Raw genomic sequence first — 24757 nt, 5'->3', positions numbered from 1 at the left:
TGAAGTAAGAAAAGTTAGTAGTGAGGTCATGGAAAATATACAGTTTAATGAAGAGGTATATTTAAAGAGAATCAAGGTGGATAAATCTCCAGGTCCTAACTAGATATTCCCTAGGACCTTGAGGGAGGTTAGTGTAGAAATAGCAGGGGATCTGACAGAAATATTTAAAATGTCATTAACCACAGGGGAGGTTGGAAGGTACCTCATGTTGTTCCACTGTTTTAAAAAAAGCCTCTAAAAGTAAACCAGGCGAGTCTGATGTTGATGGTAGATAAATTAATGGAGAGTGTTCTTAGGGATGGAATCTAGGGATGGATAACCAAGGACTGATTAGGAGTAGTCAACATGGTTTTGTGCATGGTAGATCATGTTTAACAGATCTTATCGAATTTTTCGTGGACATTACGAAGAAGGTTGACGAAGAGAAGGCCGTGAATGTTGTCTAAATGGACTTTAGTAAGGCCTTTGACAATTTTCCACTTAAGAGGTTAGTTAGGAATGTTCAATCGTTAGGTATTAAGTTGTGAAATGGATTGAACAATGGTTGGATGGGAGATATCAGAGAGTAGTGGTGAAAAATGGTTTGTCAACTTGGAGGCCAGTGACTGGTGGAGTGCTTCAGGGTTCGGTCCTGGGTCCATTGTTGATTGCCATTTATACTAATGATCTGAATGTTAGGGTGGTAAATTGGATTAGTAAGTATGCAGATGATACGAAGATTGGTGTTATTGTGGAGAGCAAGGAAGGTTTGCAAAGTTTGCAATGGGATATAGGCCATTTAGAAGAGTGGGCTGAAAGTTGGCAGATGGAGTTTAAAACTGAGAAGCGTGAGGTGCTACATTTTGGTAGGACTAATCAGCAAAGGTTATGTATGTCAAATGGTAGAGAATTGAGAAGTGCAGTAGAACAAAGGAATTTACGAATTCTGGTACATAATTCCCTGGAAGTGAAGTCATATGTAGTTAGGGTGGTATTTTGTCTTCATAAATCAGAGTATTGAATACAGGAGATGAGATGTCCTGTTAAAGTTGCATAAAGCATTGGTAAGGCCAAATTTGGAATATTGTGTGCAGTTTTTGTCACCAAATTATAGGAAGGATATCAACCAAATGGAGAGAGTGCAGAGGAGATTTACATGAATGCTCCTTGGGTTTCAAGGTTTTTTTTAAACTGATTGGCAATGAATGGATTTAGATTTAATCTCATTGGTAGCAAGATTGGTGAGGTAAGGCAAGTTTTTTTTTCTCCATTTGTTAAGATCTGATCTCCACCATCAGGGATGAGTGGAAGCTGGTTCAATGGCAACTTCCAAAAGAGATTTAGGTAAGTACTGAGAAAGAGAGAGGAGTGGGGGGCTGTGGGATAAGTGCAGGGTTAAATAAAACAATAATATCTATTGAGAATGGGGGAGATTCAAACAAAAAGACATGAATTGAGATTGAAGGGGGAAAAGTTTAGGGAAAACATGAGGGGGAAATTTCTTCACTCAGAGAGTGGTAGATGTGGGTTCAATTTTAATATTTAAGGAAATGTTTAAAAGGTATATGGACGAGAGAGGTGTGGAGGGTTATGAGCCAGGTGTGGGTCATTGGAATTAGGTGGAAGAAGGTATTCGGCATGGACTCAAAAGGCCAAACTGGCCTGTTTCTGTGCTGCAATTACTTTATAGTTATATGGTCAAAACATAGGGGGTTGTAGGTTAATTGAGGTGTTTGGGTGGCACAGGCTTGTCGTGCAGAAGGGCCTGTTACCGTGAGGTGTGTCTAAATTTTAAAAAATTTAGAAAAGTAATAAAATTATATTTCTCCCACAGTCTAATCCCTAGCCATTTACAAGAATAATTGGTATATGGGGAATTAAGGAATAGAAATGACCAAAGTTGTTGATTGATATTTAATAATGACCAGGATATAACAGAGAGAATCTGCTTCTCTTCAAACCTTTGGCATGGGATGTATTATATCCCCCAGGAGCTATAGTGTTCCATGTGAAGGACTGCAATTGAGAAGTAGCTAGCAATTTGATGTCAATAACCTTCTGTCTCAGAGGTGAGAGGGCAAACCACGAAGGCATGATTAATACTGCCACTGTAGTCTCTGCAGGGATATTCATGATTTATTTGCAAAATGCCTAGTGTGTTAGATCAAGCCAACATCTTCCCATTTATTTTGCTCAGATTTAACATTTTAAATTTAGACACACAGCTGAACCACAGACCCGTTCGGCCCATGAGCCTGTCCCACCCAATTACATCCAGTTGCTCCTCCACCCCAGGTTCATTTTGAATGATCAGAGGAAACCCACATATACAGAGAGAGAACATACAAGCCCCTTACAGATAGCACCAGATTCGAACCCCGGACACTTCACAGGAACAACATTCCACTAACCACTACCCTAACTGTGCTACCCTGTGTGCTAACCATGCCATTCTCAATGTTAACCGTGCTGTCCCTTAATTACTTTAATAATTCATAGTCATTCCTTGTTCGTACTCCAGCTAGTATAAAAAGTTAATGTTGCAGAAATGGCTGAAACTTGCCTCAATGGCCCCTCCAATGCTTTTTTTTAAAATCTCAGTTATGTCACAATATTACCAGGGAATTATGGTTCCAACCAGGGCATCAAAGGTTATGGGGAGAATGCTGGGCAGTGGGGCTGAGTGGGAAAATGGGTCACCTCATGATTGAATAGCAGTACAGACTTAATGGGCTGAATAGCCTATTTCTGGTCCTATGTCTTGTATCGTGCAGTATTGAATGAGTCCATTGTTACAGGGCTGTTGGATAAGTGCAAGGGAACAGGATTAAATAAAACTGCAGGACATAGATTTAGAATAAAGTACTGTCAAGCGTCACAAAATCAAACAGCATGGAAAGAGGTCATTCATCCCATCACATCCACACTGAATAATGGGCACTGACCCATATTAAACTCACCTTCCAGCACTTGGTCCATAACTTTTCATGCCTCAGCAGCTCAAGTGCTTGTCTGGCTATTTATTTACTGTCAGCGACTCTTTTTCTGCCTCTCTTCAGCAGTACAATCCATCTGAAAAGGAATCCCTCAGATAATCTTTAAATCTCCTACCCTTTACTCAAAATTGTTTTTTTTAACCCTGCACTTATCCCACAGCCCCCAACCCCACTCCTCCCTCTTTTTCAGTACTTATCTAAATCTCTTTTGGAAGTTGCCATTGAACCAGCTTCCACTCATCCCTGATGGTGAAGATCAGATCTAACAAATGGAGAAAAAAAACTTGCCTTACCTCACCAATCTTGTTACCAATGAGATTAAATCCAAATCCATTAATTGCCAATCAGTTTATTTAAAAAAAGCAAGCTTGAAATGTGCTTTTGATTCTTGTTTCTCTTTTGAGAATGGGTCAAAAGTCCCTTCAAACATACTGTCTGTGTTTTGGATCAAGAGCTGTGTATTCATCATTTGCTCTCCGCAGTTGACCACCTTTTCCATTAACCACTATTGATGTGGCTTTATGACTGTGAGTGATCACAAGCAGAAAGGAAAGAGCTCCACTCCTTGTGCCAGCAAAATAAATCCCAGCAACTTTAGGAGAATTGGGGGAATAAACATGGTTAATAATGGGATATTCTGTATGAACTTGAAGCTGGGGAAGTGAAAAAGGAGAGAGAAATCATTTTGATCAAATTCAAACGGTTTTTTTTTAACATCCAAGCTGTTTTGGTACAATCATCAATGCGTCTGTCTGTAATGACACTGTTAATATAAATAACTGCCATTTCAAGCAGCATAGGGTACATTGTGCAAGGATAACTATATCCACGATTAGAAACATCTGGAATTCCTGGCAGCTTTTGTACGCAAGGCGGAATGCTATGGTTTCCAGTTTCCAACCTCTTGGATGAATGCTGTGTGGCAAATACTGAATCTGAGAAAAGATTAGCTCAATTGTTCGAGAGACTTCTTGAATGATTTAAATTAAGGAAACCTAGAGAGTATACGAACTCAAGGTCTTTCTAGGAGATGACGATGGTCTAGCAGGAAGGTCTAGCATTTCTGCTTTGTTCGAAGGTGGTCAGCTATTAGACTTGCTTGACTGGCGTGATTTACTCCTTGAAAAGCTTCATTACTTTCACTTTGGTCTTTGAAAATGTTTCTATTGTTATTGCTGGTGAGGGCTCTGTTTAAGCTTTAAAATCCTAAAGTGCAGTATACATATAAACATGGCAAAAATGAATACTTCAACCATTCAAACTTGCAGAGATTATTGAATTGCATAATTATCTGTGCCTGATTTCATTGGTCAAAAGCCCAGACAGACATATGAATTATATTAATGAATGGTTTTGTCTATAAAAACCCAAGTTAAAACCTGCTTTCCATCAGAGCTGGGCTCTACCATTCAAGAGCAGGACTCTAGACGTTTAATGCACTGTTTGAAGGATGAGAAACATTCTACCAATTTGATTCGGAAGTGATTGAAATCCTTTTGCAGGGAAGTTAGGATTACCACGATATTCTTCTCTCAATTGACTAAGGTATGTGAGACAACAGTTGGAAGACACAAGTCTGTGCTTGTTGATTTTGTATTCCTGTTTACTCCTCTGTAACCGACTCACTTATCGCCTGCTGTCTATTATAAACTGCCATATCCAGTCCAACATTTCTGCTAAACTTCCAAAGCTGGTATCATTCAGTTTATGTGTATTGGATCTGTATATCTGTGGCTCTATACTCTTTATAAAATTTTCACTTGAAGAAAAATAATTGATGAGAAGCCAAAGTCTCAGGATACACATTTTTCAAACATTTTGAGATTACTGGCAAAAATGAAATGTATTTGCTCACCCTATTCAGCACCATGTATTCTTTTATGCAGATTGCTTAATGACTTTATCACTTCTCCATTCGCAAAAAAACTTTTATTCCATCTTCTGCCTCCATTAACTTCAGAATAAAGTTATGAATCTTGACAAACAAATGTTGTTGATGGTACTTTCACAATTTGCATAGGAATAGTTTAATGCTAAACAAAAACGAAATCTGTCTTGTCCTCACAGTCACATCCCACTATTCTCAAGAATCAGGAATGAGGAATTTCACACAGTTCTCCAATATTTACTTTCCAGAATTAATGCACAAGTCTCTCTTTTTATTGTCCAATTTTAAAAGCAATGTCCTTGATGATTTTGTTCAGATAATAATTTGTTTGTGATTATGGTACTACTCACCCACAGAGTTATGGAAGTACAGGAGTTCAGCACAGTCTCTATGTGCATGAAATGTAATGCTTTATCTTCTTGAGAGTCATAGACTAAGAGCAAACATAATCACTCAGTGCTCATGAAAAACTCATCTTAGAGCCACAGTCACTTGTACATTGGCTGGGAGAATCTCTAAAATATATATCAAGTTGAGGTTACTTTTTTTATACATGCTAAATCATATTTAAAAAAAAGGATTAATGCAATATTTCTCCCTTCAACGCTCCATGAAGTTAGCAATATGCATTAAGTTGGTCACTTTTCACTTGGTTATCAATAAAATAAGAACTGAGTTGTCATTTCTTCTTATTCCATTGTTTTTTAATCTCCATCCCATAAATTCTCTTGTTCACCATTGACTCAATCCTTCTTAACAGCTGGAGAAATGCACAAAATGGTGGAGGAACTCAACAGGTCAGGTGGCATCCACAGAAGGCAAAGAAAAGTTGATCTTTCGGACTGAACCCCTTCATGAAGCTAAGATGGATACTGCCTCACCTGTTGAGTTCCTTCTGCAGTGTGTGTGATTTCCCAAGTTTTCTAGCATCTGCCTCTCTGTTGTTTATATTTCTTATAGCTTCTTCTTTAGACAGATGCATATGCTTGCAGACTTGTCACTTTATCTTACACTGTCAGGCTGATATTCCAATTCCCCTTCTTGCATACTGCTACCTCTTCAGCTTTCCCTGATACTAAGAAACCCCATAAATATACCCAAGCAACAAAGCTTTTGGGTGTCTCTTTTGATGCCTTTTGTCCTTTTTTTTTACTCTGAAGTAAATTGCTTTGCAATGATTTAGTAAACCAGAGTCAGTGCTGAATGAAAGGGTTAAACTAATCTTTCAATGAAAGATGTCACTTTTGTGGTGCGCTGAGGTAGCAGCCAGCAAGCGCAAAACTCAAAAGACTGTACAACAGGCTTTATTCCAGTAAAAGTCTGAACACCAGTTGAAGCCTTGGTGGCTCCCAGTGTGACTGGCTCAGGAGGGGCCAGTTCAGATTTAGCTTCAGGTTGGCTGATTGACAGCTGGCCAGATGGAGTCAGCCCCTTAGATGATCTTCCTGTAGGTACAGAGATTGTCCCCTGCAGTATGCTGGTGGTCATATTACCACAACTTTCTCAAATATGAAATCTGCATCCCTTTATTTAATCAAATAAATTAATTCATGAATAACTGCAGTAGGTATAATGCAAAAATAGTTCAGGAAAAAAGGGGAGAGCAAGATAAAACTGATACAAACAATAAATTTTCAATCATTATTGGGCATTAAGTTGATGAGCCACTAAAATAGCAACTGGAATTGTGACTCATGCAAGTTCATTGGAATCCTGTTGATTGCCAACATTTTGCAACTGATAGTTATAATGTGTTCTTAATGCAGCCTCTGTTATCCACATAGCTGTTGATCACAACAGCGTGGGCCCAATACAAATTTGTTTTAATTAAGGCTATGCAATACAAGTTTTAGCAGCTCCTGAAGTTGATGCGTATTGTTGCTTGACGAGATGGTAGGAATCATTCTGTAACAGAATCTAATCTGTCATAAAGGGAAGAATGTCTAACTATGGTAGAGAATGGGGTGGCTCCCTACTTTTTTCTCGTATTTTGATGAAGAGCTCGGGCCCAAAACATTGGTTAAATGTCTTTTTTTAAAAATATTTTATTATAAAAAGAAAATCTAATCCCACTACCAAAAACAAAGCTGTCTGGCAAAGAGAGGGGAAAAATTCCTTATCAAAGTAATAAATGACCTTATTAGTTATCATTTCTGCATTAATATCAAATCAAAGATTTTGAAAGTAATTCAAAAAGGGTCCCCACAGTGTTTGAAAATGTAAACATGATATGACGTCATGTAGCCATTGAGCATGTGTAGGCTAAGCAATGTCCATCTAGCCATAAAAAAATAAAGGCTAATACATGCAAGTCATATGCTGTTAAAGTTATGCCACTCTCTCCAACAATACCAAACAAGGCAGTTAAAGGATTAGGCTTAAAATTAACTTTAAAAAAATACAGAGAAAGTTTGAAACACTTAATTCCAGTATTTTCCAAGACTCTGGAAGTCCAAGACATGAATTAGTGAAGCATCTACATTGTTGCATCTATCACAACAAGGAGATACAGCCGCATAAACTATTTTGAATTGTAGGAGAGAATGGTGAGCACATAAAGATGAGATATTAACTAATTTAAAAATTATATTCCAAGTTTCTTCAGAGATTAAAAGCTTTAGGTCCTGTTCCCAGGCTTTTTAAATTTTATCAAAGGAAGCCTCTCTTATTTCCAATGACATGTCATAAATGTTAGATATTGAACTATTATAATAAGGTTGTGAATTAAAAATTATATCTATTAAATTCTTAACAATGTTCTTCGGAAATGCATGTAATTGAGATTGCAAAAATCTATAATATGTAAATAACAAAAAAAATGAGTATTTGGTAAGCTATATTTAATTGACAGTGTTCAACAGAACCAAGACTTGATAAATAACTCCTTAAAACATTTAATGTCTAATCTATATGTTTTTTTAAAGCTATGTCAATCATGGAAGGTATAAAGAAATAATTTAAAAAAAAATAAGACTATAAATAAAATCTTAGTAAACCAAAATGTTATCTAAATTGTATCCTGATCCTCAAAGTATTTTTATCCACTGGATGGTCAGTTATTTTATTTCAAGATATGAGAAGTGAGGATCTGAGAAGAAAAATAATAGAAAAATTTGTAACATAATTAGATTCCAAAAAGACCTATATTGGACAGTCTTCACAGTTAATATAATATTGACCAAAGTGTAAGGTTTTTTTTATTAATATATCTATTATTATCCCAATAATAGAGCTTAAACTTTGGTATGGCTAAACTCCATTTTTTAAAAAGTTTTTGTGGATGGTCTTTATTTAGGTGAGGGTGTTTATTGTTCCATATATAAGATAAAATTGAATCAAGGGAATAAAAGAATACTTAGGAATAAAAACAGGCAAAAGCCTGAAAAAGGTATATAAATATAGGTAAAATATTCATTTTAATAGAGTTGATTCAACCAATCAGCGATAATGAAAGGGGTGACCAATTTGATACCACCTTTCTTACTTATTTTATAAAAATGAGAAAATTTTCTTTCAATAAGTGTTTATAGTTTTTAAATAATTAATACACTTAAATAAGTAAATTGATTTCTTACTATCTTAAGAGGATGGTTAATATTTATTGATGGTAAATTATTCAAAGGTAAAAGTTCACTTTTATGTAAATATAACTTATAACCTGAAAATTGACTAAAGTGAGAAATTAAAGAAAGCCTAGAAGGCAATAAAGTCTCAAAATTAGAAATAAAAAACAATAAGTCATCACCATAAAGTGAATCCTTTTGGGCTGTGTCCTTCTTTGAAATGCCAACAATATCATTAGATTCTCAAAAGGTGATAACTAAGGGTTCAAGAGCCAGGTCAAAATGCAATAGACTTAAAGGGTATCCTTGTCAGGTTCCACACTGAAGTTTAAATGATTTAGAATTCTGAAAATGAGTAAGAACACAGGCAGAAGGGGATAGATACAGTAATTTAATCCATTGAATAAAGTCAGACCCAAAATTAAAATTTTCTAAAGTCTTAAATAAATAATTCCATTCTACGTGATCAAAAGCCTTCTCCACATCCAGAGATATTACACATCTTTAGAAGGAGAGTAATAATATTTAACCTGAAAATATTATATTGAAATGGGAATACCAATTTTCTAATAAATCTAGTCTGATCATCATATACAATAAATTGCAAGATATTTTCAAATCTGCAAGCCAAAACTATGGATGGAATTTTAGTGTCAATGTTGAGTAGAGAAATTGGTCTATATGAAGAACAGTCAAATGGATTTTTATTCTTTTTTAGAATTAGCGAGATGGATCCTCATAAAAAGAAAAAAAAACAGAACATAGGTAAGGTGTAAGTATTGGGGAAAAAGCCTTATAAAATTCTCCACAGCAGGATCTGGTGACTCACCTGAATGCAATGAACATCGAGCCTCAGCCATTTCTTAATGCAAATGGGTTGATCAAATTGTTTTTCATAGCAGCTGATAATACAGGAATATTCAATTGATCCAAAAAAATTCCTTAAAATATTATCCTTAGGAGAGTCGGAACTATACAGTTCAGAATAAAATTCCTTAAAGGTATCATTTATTTCTAAATGATCACTTGTCATAACACCATTAGCTTTACAAATATCTTTGATTTGCTGCTTGACGACAAAAGGGTTTATTTGGTTATAGAATATAGAATTGACATTTAGCTTTTAAAAGTTGGCTTTCAATTAAATACGCTAGACGAAGCTCATATTTAGTTTTAATTTCAACATGCTGTTTATATAAAGTAGGGTCGGGAACCAAAGCATACCTTTGATGTAATTGTTTTGGTTGATTAGCTAAATCAGTTTTCTCTTTATTAGCCTTGTTCCTTCCTAATACTTACAGTATAAGAGATAATTTGTCCCCTAATAAAAGCCTTAAAAGCATCCCAAACAATAAGACGGGAAATCTCTTACACAGTATTTTTTTTCAAAAAAGAGAGTAACTTGTTCCTCCAAGAACTTAAAAAAATCTTTATCAGATAATGGGGTTGAATTAAAACTGCAATGTCTGTTTATTTTGGTGAAGATGGGGAACATTTAAAGATAATAAGCACAGGATCATGATTGGAAATGATTATATTTTTATATTTGCAAGATTGAATTAGTGGGATCATTTGACTATCAGAAAAAAAAGGTTAATCCACGAATACACATGATGAACAGAAGAAAAAAAAGAATAATCCCTGCCTTCTGGGTTTAAAAAACATGCCAGACATCCATAAAACAACATTTTAATAAAAAAGATTGAATGAAGAAAACCAATTTATTCCAAGAGACTAATTTAGAACTCAAATGGTCTAAAACCAGATCTAACCAGCAATTAAAATCTCCCATCACTAATGAAAAATGAAAGCTCAGATCAGGAAACAATGAGAAAAAAGTTCAAAGAATCCAGGGCCATCCACATTTGGAGCATAAACATTAGCAAACAGCACCAATTTATTATACAATTTCCCTGTCACAATAACAAAGTGACCATTTGTATCTGATGCCACATTGTGTTGAATAAAGGGTATTGTATTATCTATAAAAATTGATACTCATCTGGATTTAGCCTGAAATGATTAATAAAAATGCAATCCATTCCATCATCTAAAAAGATGTGTGTTGTCACTATTACTTGTATGTGTTTCTTGCAAAGATATAATTGGGACCTTAATCTGTGATTAGTAAGGAATGTGAGTGGGAAGGGAAGGTTGAGAATCACTGCTTTTGCCCCAATTGTTACTGAAATATTTTGCTTGAGAGGAAGCAACGTGTACATAACGAGTCAATTAGGTATGATTAAAACAGTGTTTTTTAAACTTTTTCTTTCCACACACAAACCACCTTAAGCAATCCCTTATTAATCACAGAGCCCCTATGGCATAGAGATAACTTAAAGTGGTATGTGAATGGAAAGAAAAAGGTTGAGAACCACTGAGCTAAATGATTTAAATCTCAAAATAACCCCTCTAATCAGAATGTATAAACACTGAGGTATTAACTCGTTGAGACTTTATGCTATTAATTAAGCATTATAAAAATTCAAGAAGTGAATCAGCTACATAGTAGAGAAACAGTTACTCAGAAGGAGAGATAATGAATGGCAGTTGTTTTTCCAAGAATTTCTGAGGTTCTTCAATAGAGTGGAATCACTTCTTAGAATTATCCTTCAGTGTAATCCAAAGTCATGCTGGGAAAATTAAAGTGGGCTTAACACTTGATTGGTAGAATTCTGATGCGTTCATTTATAACCTTGGATGAATAATCCTCGACAGAAAGATTGAAGAGGTTAGGACTTTATTCCTTGGAATGTAGATGGTTGAGAGGGATTTGATAGATGTGTTTAAAATTATGAAGGGAATAGATGCAAGTAGACTCTTCCCCCTGAGAGCAGGGGAGGTTGAAACAAGAGGACACAATTTGAGGGTAAGGGGGCAAAATTTTAGGAGAAACATTAAAGGATGCTTCTTCACTCAGAAAGTGTTGGCTGAATGGAATAATCTTCTGGAGGAAATAGTTGAGGCAGAGTCAATTCTTTAATTTAAGAGGAGTCTGGATATATACATAGATAAAAGGGGGCCGAGAATAGGAGGGGGGATCTCACGGAGTTGTTTGAGTGAACCGGCATGGACTTGAAGGGCCGAGATGGCCTGTTTCCATGCCATAAACTGTTATATGGTTATAATACCAATCTTCTGGCTTTTGTAATCAATTCTTCCTCTGAAATGAGCATCACGTAATAAAAGCTCTTTAGTTTGAAATTCATGAAAGCACATTATGACCAATCAAGGTCTCTGATCCAAAACAATTCTGTCAGAAAACTTGCAAAAGATTTCATAGACTGGCCATCAGTTGACTCTTCCAAGCCCAGAATTCATGTTATTTTTTCTGATTCTGTTTTCTAGATTAATAATCTTCTGTGTTAATTTTCATTAGTCTTTGATAATTTTGTTTTACAGAGTTTTTGCATATCATTCATTCTTCCATCCAAATCAGTCGCAAATGCTTCATTATCTTGAATAAGTTTATCATGTTCTTTTAAGGTTTTTTGAAAAGAATTCAGTTTGGCATCCATCTACTTAGATTCATTTCTGAATTGTTGTTATTCATCAGAGGATTCTTTTCTATACTGTCAAAACAACAACTTCAAAGACAAAGTCAAAGGGGCAACCCTTGTAGCCATGTTAAAGACAGTTACAGTCATTATTCCAGTTAAATTCAGGAATCAATATGGAGTTTAAGAATAAGGATTTAAAAAGATTGGATACAGTAAGGTAAACTGGAGCAACTTCAAAAAGCTGCTACTCCATCAATGGCAAGCAGGAAGTCCCCAGTTATATAACTTTACCTCCTTATGCACACTGTGAGACTGCTGAGTTCCTCCAACATTCTGTGTTTTCATGAGAGGATGGGCTTATTGTTTTTACAGTGCTGTGCTGGCGAACATAGGGTAGGAAGTGGAACAGAGGGCAGGTGCACTAAATCTTGATAAAAGCACAGGGTTGAGGCGTGTCGAATGACTCAAGTCTTGTTGACTCAAACCAAGGCTTTTATTAACAAAAGACTGGAGCGTAGTACATCGAGGTCGACCAGTCCAAACTGACTTGGGTCTGGTTAGGGGCAGCCCTTTATGACCTGCCAGTAGGCGTGGCTACGACTCTCAGCCAATCACTATTACTATATGTAAATATATACAAATATATACATGGTGATAGTATCCTGTACTAACACATTCACCCCTTCTTTAGGAACTGATCCCGGGGTGAGTAAGAAAGAGAAAAAAGGGGGGGAAGTATAGCATACAATGTTCACGGGCTGTAACGGTTGGGAGGCCTGATTGTCCAATGTGATCGCCATGGCGCCGGGTTCAGGGTAGCTGGTGGAGTATCATTGCTGGGATCCCTGGGTGTGGGTGCAGTTTTGCCTAGACCACAGTCATCGTTGGCCATGGCCTGGTCCAATCTGCTGCCATTGTCATCCACGAGGTGCTGCTGGTCCCGTTTTCCAGGCATGTAACCTAGGGGAGGATTGGATGGAGGTTGGGGTTGGAATGTGACAATGTTAGATCCGGCTTGGGCCAGGTCCCTTACTGAGACCGTGTCCTCCCACCCGTCTGGGTACTCAATATAGGCGTAGTGCGGGTTCGCGTGTAACAGCATTACCCAGCCTGGAGGTAGGCTCTGCAAGACTTACCGGGCTGCTGCCTCCTGGTTGATTGCATGTGCCTGGTATAGTCCTTATTCACAGGCCAGTCATAGAGTCCCCATAGCACATTCATGGCAGCTGTGTAGGAGGTCGTGTCCTGGATGTTTTCGTAGACCCTTGTGGACACCATGTACATCAGGACTAGAAGTTTATCTGTGTCTTTCTCCATAATGGGGTCTGAGCGCTGCAGGTATGCCTTGAAGCACCTCACCCAGTGCCTGAAATCACTCTGACTGCGGGTCGATACTGAGCCATTCTGGTCGCAGCATTCGCTCCATCCATTGAAATATTTGTTAATAAAATTGTAGTGCGTTGAATGACTCAAAGACTTGTTGACTCAAACCAAGGCTTTTATTAACAAAAGACTGGAGCGTAGTACATCGAGGTTGACCAGTCCAGACTGACCTGGGTCTGGTTAGGTGAAGCCCTTTATGACCTGCCAGTAGGCATGGCTATGGCTCTCAGCCAATCACTGCTACTATATGTAAATATAAACAAAAGTATACATTGGTGATAGTATCCTGTGCTATCACAAAGGTCCTCCTGAAAAAAGAAACGATTGGACAGGCAACCAAGAGGCCAAGGCTTGGAATCAAGTGATAGGAGTGTAACTGCACTGCCAATGCCAATTTGAAACCTGAATCCATCTCATGGCACTCCCCTAAAATGGGCATATTGTGTCTTATTCTAACCCCATGATTTAAACAGAGATTTGGAGTCTTACTTCAAAGCCCATTGTGCACATTGCAATCCAGCTGAAAGTAAAAAACAAAATGTGGTGCATAGGTTTGCATCATTTCAATATAGCAAAGCCAACCATAAAGCACGCTGTAAAAATTGGCCTCTTCTGCAGTCCATCTATCAACATCAGAGATCCTTGCATTGAATTGTACTATTGTCAAGTCCGTGCCTTGGCAATATCTCAGATTATGGGGAGTTGTACAGCATGGAAACAGGCATTTTGCCCCACTGAGTTTGTGCTGCAGTCAAGCATTCATTTTACATTAATCCCATTTAAATCTCCTCATATTCCCATCAACTCACCCAAGAGTCTACCACCCACTAGGGGCAATTTACAGTGACCTGTTAATTGACGAGCCAGCATGCTAGGAGGAAATGTAATGACCCAAAGGAAACTCATGCCGTCATTGGAAGAACACTGGAGCTCCACTCAGACAGCAGCAGAGATTTGAATCAGACTGGAGCTGTGAGGCAGGAGCTCTACTCGCTGTACCATTGGTTCGCACCATTGTCCTTGGGAAGAGAACAGACCCAAACATCTCCCTTCAATCATGTGTCTCAAGAATTGTAGCATTGTCTTGTTTGGTATGGTGGCTATTGACTGGGGTTTTACCATTCTTGTTGGAGACCACAATGCAAAGATAGGATCTTTGACTGTTAGAATAATTGGAATAATCAGGGACAAATTTTTAACCATAGGTTTATCTGGGTTGGGGCAAAAAGCTGATGAATCATTTGGCTATCTTATATTTGGCGGACAAGAATATAATCAGGCAATACCGATTCTTAGCGCTGCCCAAAAACCCAATAAAGGCCAAGATGACTGATGGTAATATCTTGGGAGATGTGATTCTGGCCTGTATTATGGAAGCATATGGTTGGGTGTGATGAACTTCAAAACAGAAAGTGAAAACATCCCATCTGCTAAAATTTCCAGGAAGTTTTAACTTGTTTGACATCTTCCACCACTGAATCATATGCTTCGCAGAGCTCTTTCTATGTCTGTATTTTTAAATATTTCCTGTTGCATGCTGCATATAAAGGCAAATGTTGTTTATGTAACATGAAGGGATCTGCTAAAAACAGCAATAAAATGCCATATTTTTAACTGTCAAAACCAGTGACAAAATTATTTCTTAAGGGATATTTTCACTTTGCAAGACTATATCTTGAGTCAATGGCTTTTATAAATTTCACTCAAAATGAAGTTTCATCAGTCATTTTTTTCCCACAGATATGTGGACATCAGTGATCAATAATCATCGGCACGTTTGGGAAAAAAGCAACTTTCAGGGGAGACAAAAAAATAGAAGAACTAATCAATTTGCAATTCATGGTGGGGGCCAGGGGGGTGGTGGTTTCATAATGCCTTTCTTACACAGTACAGAACTTGTAGTATTGCTTTCTTGTTCTAGCGTTGATCATGTAAATATATTGTTTACACATTACTGAAAGGATGTTGTTATTCAACAGACAAAATGCAAATGTCATTATTGGAAACACCATTATTCAAAAATGTGCTGGTATCAAAAAAGCTTTTCAAATTATTATATACTTAAAAACATAAGCTTCAATTAAGCTTATTCTTCTTTACAATTATTTTCTTCAATATAATGAATTATTCTCTGCAAAATTCAGGTGACGCAGCAAGTAGAGCTTTTACCCCACCATTCCAGCAATCTGGTTTCATCCCTATTTCTGGTGCTGTCAGTGTGGAGGTTGCATGTTGCTTCTGTGATTGGATGAATTTCTTCCAGATGCTTCAGTTTCTTTCCATGTTTCAAAAGCATTCTGGTGGCTGAGTTGATTTGTCACTGTAAACTGCCTCTGTGTAAGTGTGTAGTTAGAAAATGGGGGTGGGTGGTGACATGTGCATTAATAGGCATGTGAAAGAGAATTAGTTGCAGAGTCTTGAGTGGGGGAATTAACTAATAGAATTGCTCTGAGAATTGGCATAGATGGGTTGAATGGCATCCACCTATGTCACAAAACGATGATAAATATCTTCTGTGCATTGCGGAGTGGAAATTCTTGTTATCATAACTTACATCTGACATTGTAAATATCCCCAAGATCAGCAGAATCAAACAAAGTTACGCAGAAGCAGAAAAGGCGACTTTGAGGTTTGTGACCCAATGCCTTATTAATGAGGAAGGGATCAAAAAGAATCCTAATGAAGAAGAGAGATGGGAAAATGGATCTGTTTATTGAAATGCTAGAAATATGATCTTAAAACAGAAACTGCTGGCAAAACTTAGCAGGTCTGGCAAAATCTCTGACTTTTAGCTGACTGTTAACCCTTTTTCTCTTTACATAGACACCATCCAACTTGCTGAGAGCCTCCAGCACTTTCTCTTTTTATTCCAAAGCTTGTTTCCCGGCGTGATATCGGTGGTGAAAAAAAGAAGGATATGGAGGAACAGAAGGTTCTCTGAGGATTGCAGCATGGAAGCAAATAACAGAAATGGGGAGAAACGAGGCTTTATACCAGCTAGAAATGGCATGATTTTTTAAAAATATTGATCTTAGCCTGTCCAGGAACTAGATCAATAAGCAGAGGGTGATGGGTAATCAGGGCAGTGTGAATTAGGATATGGGTGGCAAAGGTTTGGTTGATCTTGCTTTTAAAGAAAATGGAGGAGAAAATGGGTCTTAAAAGTGTGATCCATCAGAAGAATTTAATACATTTCCAAAATTTTACATAATTGGAAACAAATTTAACATAGGAAATGTTGCATTGTACAACCTGCTGGCAGATACTTGACTTCACGTACAGCACTCTCAGAATTTTGATGTAGCATAGTTTCCTGTTCTTGTATTTTAATACAATATTTTAATGTAAACATTTTACAATTTGTATATTGTGGATGTAGACTTCAATGTTGTCCTTGCTAAAATGGGAAGTAAATTGTTATCTTCCTTAGATTGATCATCAACAAAGAATGTGCTGTTATCACTTCTGCACATCAGCCAGGCCATCACTGTTGCTCGTATCTTATTTTATTCTCAGCTGATATGTCAGACAAGGAAAGAACCTCTCTGTTTTCATCAGGGTACTGAGGAGCAAAATTGAATTCAAGAACATGTTACTTGGGTTATGCTAGAGGAATGTTGTTCTGAAAAGTTTGGTAATCGGTCATTTCAAACTTGTACTCTGTTTGTTTATAGAATTGAGCTCTCTTTCTCTCACACACAAATAAATGGCACTCCCACTTTCACTGTGATCAGATGCCTCTTTGATTTTCACCTTAGTTGCGATTGCAAGTCTTTCAGTTGGGTTATAATCCACTGCTGTTTAAAATAGCGGATGATGTCTGTTCTCAGTTGGATGTAACAGAGGTTGTGGTAAGTGGGAGTTACGCTGGCCTAGAAACTCATTTGCACAATAGCAGAACAACCTGTGCTGTGCAGAAATTCTCGCACAAGCCAGCATGAACTGATTTTGTCTATTTGTCTGGTCATCAATCAGCTTGAACATTTCGGTTCAAGATTGTTGTGCACCCCAGCACTTTGTTGGATCACCCAGCTTACCCAATGGCATCCAGACTTATTCTACAGTTTTGTACCTCTTCATCGTGATTGATGCTGGTCATTCCTAGATGCAAACAGGTTTTAATAATTTTGACTTTTATTGAAATGACCAGACACATTTCTGTTGTAGTGATGGAAAATCATGGCATTTGGGCCTCAAGTATATCTTGCACACTGTGTATCTTGGCGCCTCACAGTTCAGCGGTCCTTTGAAGAAGACCGCAGAGCCCACCTCACTGACAAAAGACAAAGGAGGAAAAACCCAACACCCAACCCCAACCAACCAATGTTCCCTTGCAACTGCTGCAACCGTGCCTGCCTGTCCCGCATCGGACTTGTCAGTCACCAATGAGCCTGCAGCAGACGTGCACATACCCCTCCATAAATCTTCGTCCGCGAAGCCAAGCCAAAGTAAAAAAGAAAAAAATTCTGACATGAATTGGGTTATGTTTCTTTGAGTATTTCACATTAATATTTGTCCAAGAACAGTTTTGCACCATTTAATAGACATTCAATTTTAAAATGATTATATTGTATCACATAGCTATGTACTTATTTTGAAATACTTCTCAGATTCCCCTCAATCACATGGTGTTTGCTCCATTTCCTTGCATGAGTCACTTAACTGACTCATTTTGCTTCAGTCCAAACACATCACTACAGATGCTATTCTGACATTTCCAGATGCCATTGAAATCTGGTCTAAATGTCAGCCTAGAGTATATTTTGGACAGGTAGAGAATTTCTCTGCTACAGGATATATCTTCTCAATGTTTTTAATCAGTTCAATTATGTAGTCTTTGATGGCAAAAAAATTATTAAATGTAAAATTCTAAAGGTATCAGTTTCCTAGCTTGTGCAATTCTCATCAGTATAATTCTGGAATTTTTCTATGATGCATTGACTTAGTTATTTCCTACTTTTTAAAGAATGGCCAGTTAATGTTTGTAAAAATGTAAAATGGAAATTTTTTTAAACTTTATTTATTCGTTCAAAAAACAAATAATATATGACATATACAACAATTAACCATAAACATGAACGTTATTTTTTATATATATAAAAAAAGAGAAAGAAAAGAACCCCCCCCTTTCAGCCAACTCTCCTAAGGAGAGCCATAAAGAAAGAAAAAATATAAAAGAAAATTAAATATACATATTAAGATCTAATGAACGTAAATTGAAATGTAAATATTCTGAATATAACCACTACTTATTAATAAAAATTATAATTATCATGCGAAGCATACATAATTTTTTCCATTATTAAACAATATTTCATCTCATTATGCCATCTATTAATATCAATCATATTTGTATCTTTCCACGTACTAGCAATACATTTTTTCACTACGGATAAAGCTAAATATACAAAAGCAAGCTGAAATTTATCTAATCCCAAGCCTTTCAAAGGTTGCAAACTACCCAATAAAAATACTGTTGGATCTAAAACTATTTTAATCTTATACAGATATTCTAAAAACGATTGAATTTTCTTCCAAAAAGATTGTATATGCATACATAACCAAACGGCATGAAAAAAAGTTCCAACCGTATCACCACATCTAAAACATAAGTCTGATTCATGAAAACCATACTTTTTAAATTTTTCAGGTGTTAAATATAATTGATGTAAAAAAATTATAGTTAATCATTGCATAACATGCATTTATCAATCTAGTTACACTATCATAACAGATATCTAACCAATCATCTTCGGAAAAAATAAAACCAGCATCCGCTTCCCATTTACTTTCAGATCTATCCCAACACTTTTTATCCATAACATCCTGTAATATTTGATACATAGATGAAATATAACCCTTCTCTGTTACCTTCATAAGAAAATTCTCAAATTTAGTCATTTTAGGTAAAATCATATCTCTACCAAACATACATTTTACCAAAGATCAAATTTGATAATAAAGAAATAAAGAATTCTTATCAATACCAAAATCTTCCCTCATCTGATTAAAAGATAAAAACTTACCCTCTTTAAAACAGTCTCCCAAATTTTTCACATCTTTAAATCTCCAATGCAATAAACTTCGATTATGTATTGAAAAAGGAATAAGTTGATTATTATACAACGGAGTCAAAGCCAATAATTTACCCCTAGAGCCTGTCATTTTATTTTTATTTATCCATAACTTCATTAAATGTTTTAGTATAGGCACATTATATTATTGTAACAAATTTATATTCCATCTAAACAAAAATTGATGTATTTCAAATTCAGAAATATTTGCCATCTCAATTTTGGACCAACTAGGAGGCCGTACCAAATCCATCAATGAACTAATAAATTTAAGTTGGGCTGTTTCATAATAATTTTGAAAATGTGGTAAACGTAATCCTCCTAACTCATATTTCCAAGTTAATTTATTCAAAGCTACTCTCGAAAATTTACCTCTCCATAAAAACTCCCTAACCATTTTATTCAAATCTCAAAAAAAAATTATCAAGTAAATACGGAATAGATCGATACAAATATTGTATACGTGGAAAGATATTCATCTTAATTGTATTTATCTTACCCATTAAATGAATAGGTAAATCTTTCCATTTGATCAATTCTAGCCCTGCTTTCCTTTCCTGTAGATGCTGCCTGACCTGCTGAGTACTTCCATCATTCTATATATTTTTTAAAAAGTCAGACAGGCAGTTCACAGATTCCATGGTCAATTCTTATTTCTGTGTCCACACTTCATTTCACTTGGAGAATGAAAAGTAGACCACATTATCTAAGGTCACATGAGGTGGGATGATTTAAAACTCAAGCTTTTCCCTCCCCTTCTTTCCTCTCATTTCTTTTCCATCCTCTTTGAAGTGCACAGAACTTGTGAAATATGGCTCATCATTCCTTCAGTCTTCTGTCTGAAGGTTAGTACAAGTCGTTCAAAGACCAATTTTTGAGTTGACCCTTATGATCTCTTGTGGGCAGTTGTAGAAAACATTTCTGTTAAAACAAATCAACAATGCCACTTCTAGAGATGGCAGAGCATTAATTTACTGTCTGATAGATTTCCTGTACCAGTGGCCATAGAAAGTTTGTGTTTTCTTTTGTGTACTGCCATTCTGCAAAATAAATCCCCTCTTGGCTGATCTACTGTGAATTGTGCAAGTATCTATGTTCACAACCTGACATTGCTTTTTTGTCCCAAGCTTACAAATGCACCAAAAAGCATCATTATTATCATTCACAAGTCAAGCTAAGTCGCATTTATTTGTTGTTCATACCATAAACTTTGCAGTGTACAGTTAAAACGAGATAGTGTTTTTCAGGAGCTGGTTATTTAAATGGATAAATTACCTTGGAAACTTTTTATAAATAACATGTCATAAATAACATATCACATAAATATCATGTTACATATGCTAGCTCTGTGTTCACAGAGATCAGAAGTCTCACGGCTTGGGGTGGAAAGCTATCTCGTAATCTGATCATGAGGGCTCAAATGCTTTGGTACCTCTTCCTGGACAGCAGGAAGGAGACCAGATTGGAGTTTATGGCTTTCCACAAACAACGGCTGTTATAAATGTCCTTCATGGCAGGGAGATAGACTCCAATAATTCCTTCAGCCGTCTTTACTATCTGCTGCAGGGACATATTCTGGGACAGTGCAGTTCCCGAACCAGGCAGTGATGCAGTTACATAGGATGTTCTCAATGCATCCCCTGTAGAATGTAGTGAGGGTGGCAGGTGGATGCTGAACTTTCCTCAATCTCTGGAGGAAGTAGAGGCATTGTTGAGCCTCCTTGGCAATAGATCTGGTGTTGGGGGACCAGGAGACAGTCTCTGCCAGATGCACACCAAGGAATTTGGTGCTCTTGATTACCTCGATTGTAGAGCCGTCGATGGTCAACAGAGAGTGGTTTCCCCAGGCTCTCCTGAATTTGACCACCATTTCCTTTGTTTTGTTGATGTTTCAGGTGTAGGTTATGCACCAGTCTGTTAATGATTGTACCTCCTCCCTGTAAGCTGACTCATTGTTCTTGCTGATGAGCCTCACCACGGTCGTGTTGTCAGTGAAGTTGATGATGTAATTAGAATTGTATCTCATTGCACAGTCGTGGTTCTGCAGGGTAAACAGCAATGAGCTGAGCACACAGCCCTGGGGAGTCCCCTGCTCAGTGTGATGATGTTGGACATGTGATTTCCGATCTGGACTGACTGAGGTCTTCCAGTCAGGAAGTTGAGGATCCAGTTACAGAGAAAGGTGTTTATGCCCAATAGGTTCAACTTCCTAATCAGGTGCTGCAGTGTGATTATGTTGAAAGCTGAGCTGAAATCTATAAACTGCATTTAAACATACGAGTCTTTATTTTCCAGGTGGGTGAGGGCTAGATGAAACATGGTGGCAATGATGTCATCTGTAGATCGGTTGGAATTGTACGCAAACTGCAGGGGGTCCAGTGAGGGAGACAGCTGAGCTTTGATGTGTTCCATGACTAGCCTCTTGAAGCACTTCATGATAGTGGACATAGGTGCGACAGGACAGTAGTCAAGACAGAACACTGAGGGCTTCTTCAGCACAGGGATGATAGTGGCCATCTTGAAGCATGTTGGTACAATGGCACTGCTCAGGGAGATGTTGAAGACCTCTATGAGGATGTCAGCTACTTGGTCCGTACATCCTCTGAGCACCCTGCTAGTGATGTTATCTGGTCCCACAGCCTTACGAGGGTTAACTACCTGTCATCACTGTCAAGCACCATTAATATCACCATTAGCATCCCCACTGCCAGCACAATAACTTTAACCTGCTGCAGCATCCAATACCATTAATGTCTGTCCCTATGACCATGATCACTCAGCACAGCCCATAATCTCCGCCATGTGGATGTTATCATTGGGCCCGAGACCATTGACTCTGAACCTGCTTTCTCTCAAGAAGAACCATCCTGCACATCCCTCATTGCCTTGGTGAAAGTCTCATCACTCACTGGATCCATGTTTAATGTGTGGCAATGTGCCAAGTTTTCTCAAATTTAAAATAATGCAATGCCGTAAAAATGCAGCTAAAGGCCTGTTAGATCGCCATTCAATAACATTGATTTATCTCCCTTTCTTTCACTTAATGTTTACCATTATCTATGGCTCAGTTTGCAACTGGAGAGGGGAACATGGTGTGAGGGGGGTGCGGGGGGAATGAAAGAATAGGGACTGATTTCTGCTCATCCCCTCTTTAACATCCACTTTTCCTGGAACATTAAAAAATGACCAAAAAGTAAAATCTCAATAAACCTTCTAATGATCTCCACAGAACTCTTTAGACAGAACACCTCAGAAATATAAAATATGCCCAAGAAATGATACCTAATCCTTTCAAAGTGCGAAGATTATCTGCGGAATTCCTAATTATACTCTTCTCTTGTAGCATGGAAAGAAGGCATTCAAACATCAAGCCCAGGGTAGCCCTCAGAACACTCCGATTAATTACATTTCCTCCTTCTTTCCCTTTTAATATATTCTCCCTCAGTTACTTTCACCCTGATTCTCATTCAATTTACTCATACAAGGAATTTAAAGTAATTGTCAGGGGTTTAATTTTATTCTATTAATGCATGGGCCTACTGCAGCTGTATATGTTCAATCCATACACCCATGCTCGAAGTCTGCGCATAAGTCTGTTTTGTACCTAATCCTGCATTTACCAAATGAACCATGGGTCACTTCACTCATTCACTGCTTGCAGTGTCATAGATGTAATAATACATTATTAGCATAAAAGCTCGACAATATGGTAACTTTTTATTCCTTGTGTCTACTTCGGCAAGCTGTGGTGTCTCTCCAATTATGAAGTTTGCTATCCTGCCCACATAGCGCAAAATACAGTGTGTTTTTGGAATTTCAGCTTGTTTCAACTAGTCTTATCAATACAAAACAGTCAGTACATTCTTAGACCAGAGTCTTCTTATTTTGGCAGAGCTCCAGCAACTCTGCATCCTCTGTATCTCAAATATGCAGTATAAATTGCATTGTAAAAGTTACAGTTTTCCATTTGGCTTCCAGAAACTGCAAAATATACTATATTGCTTAATATCATTGTTAAGATTGTTAAGTATTGCTTAGAAGCACTTAATATGATTATAAAGTGAAGTCTTGGAGAGTCCACAAGGTACATTGGTTAATATTGAGTTGAATCCCAGTCAGTGCATTGCGTTGGAATCTTTCCTTCCTCTGGTATCGCTCAGCTGACATAAAGTTGACAGTTTGGAACGTAAAATAAATCCAACAGAAAGGGACACAAAATTTGCAGTGTCACTCAGAAATAAACAATTTCACTTTAGCAGGAGATGAAACTGGTCCATTGGAGCAGTTCTTCTTTAGTTTCGGCCAGAACAGCAGAGCTTTGATGTTGAGAATCACTATTGAAATAGTTGAGACACACTTATACATCATTAATATCTATTTTCTTGTTCATGCTGAATTCTTTCCATAGCTACTCTGTAAAATTAATTAAAGTAAGAACTTCAGGGTAACAGGATAATTCAGAATCTTAATTAAATGTAATTTTTTTAAAAATTAAAACCACAAATTAATTTTAATCACACATTTGATGGTTTTCCCCATTTAGACATAAAAACTAGACTAATATACTTCAACATTTCCATCCAAATACACTAAAGTCATATCGGCACCAATGGTATTTTCAGAAAATTGGCAAGAAAGCAAATGGGTTGCTAAGCACATGGAGTGTATTGGGAAAACATTATAATATTTTTGCCCATATGTGCTCACATGATTGGAATATCTAAAGCTAACACTCTTCGACAGCCAAATTTATTTCTCTACAGTGTGCATTTGAGGCAATTTGAATCCTTTTTTTCTGGTTTCCTGGATTTTGTTTCAATCAGGCAAATATACCAAGAGTTTAAAAGGAAAAAACTGCCATCTATCTTTTAGATGAAGTAATTTATAAGAATTGGTAAACAACTCCACAGGGGGATTAAGCAATGTCAAAAACATCCCTGCTTACCAGAACAGTTAACATTTCAGATTGATGACTTCCATCAGAACTGGAAGATGTTTGAGATAAAAAGCTTAATTTCTCACATTTTCTCTCTCTCTACAATAATATCTTTTACCTGAGCAATTACCTTGTTTTAATTTGGAAAAGGTGACATTAGACCAGATTTTCACCACAACTAGTATTTTGCTTTTGTCCAATTTATTCTAGTGGATTTGTTCATAATTTATGGAAGTCAATGGGAAAAACAATTTGAGGCAAAGTATGAAGCCACAGAATTTTTTACAATGTTATAATTAAAATTATCTGCAAAAAAGTAAATACGTATTTCTTGCCATGTAATCAAGGAATAAACCATCTAATATTAATAACTGTGCTCAGCAGTGTACAAAACAAAACAAGACTGAATGATCCAAGTACATGGTCAACAATAATGAG

The 24757-nt window shown here is 37.0% G+C and overlaps 1 protein-coding gene across 2 annotated transcripts in view; it reads left to right on the top strand.

Annotated features, from left to right (window-relative positions):
• Positions 1-24757, top strand: part of ddr2a (discoidin domain receptor tyrosine kinase 2a) — a 189663-nt gene that overhangs the window by 74365 nt on the left and 90541 nt on the right. The window contains exon 1 of one of the 2 annotated variants that reach the window (XM_069937799.1): positions 4319-4520. The exons of the other annotated variant lie outside the window; for it this stretch is intronic. The gene's annotated coding sequence lies outside the window, so the exon portion shown is untranslated. Of the gene's footprint in view, positions 1-4318; positions 4521-24757 lie in introns of those variants that run through there. 2 annotated transcript variants of the gene reach the window in all.

The sequence above is a fragment of the Narcine bancroftii genome, chromosome 5 (assembly GCF_036971445.1).
Source record: "Narcine bancroftii isolate sNarBan1 chromosome 5, sNarBan1.hap1, whole genome shotgun sequence".
Taxonomy (NCBI): Eukaryota; Metazoa; Chordata; class Chondrichthyes; order Torpediniformes; family Narcinidae; genus Narcine; species Narcine bancroftii.
This window is presented reverse-complemented; position numbering and strand designations above follow the sequence as displayed.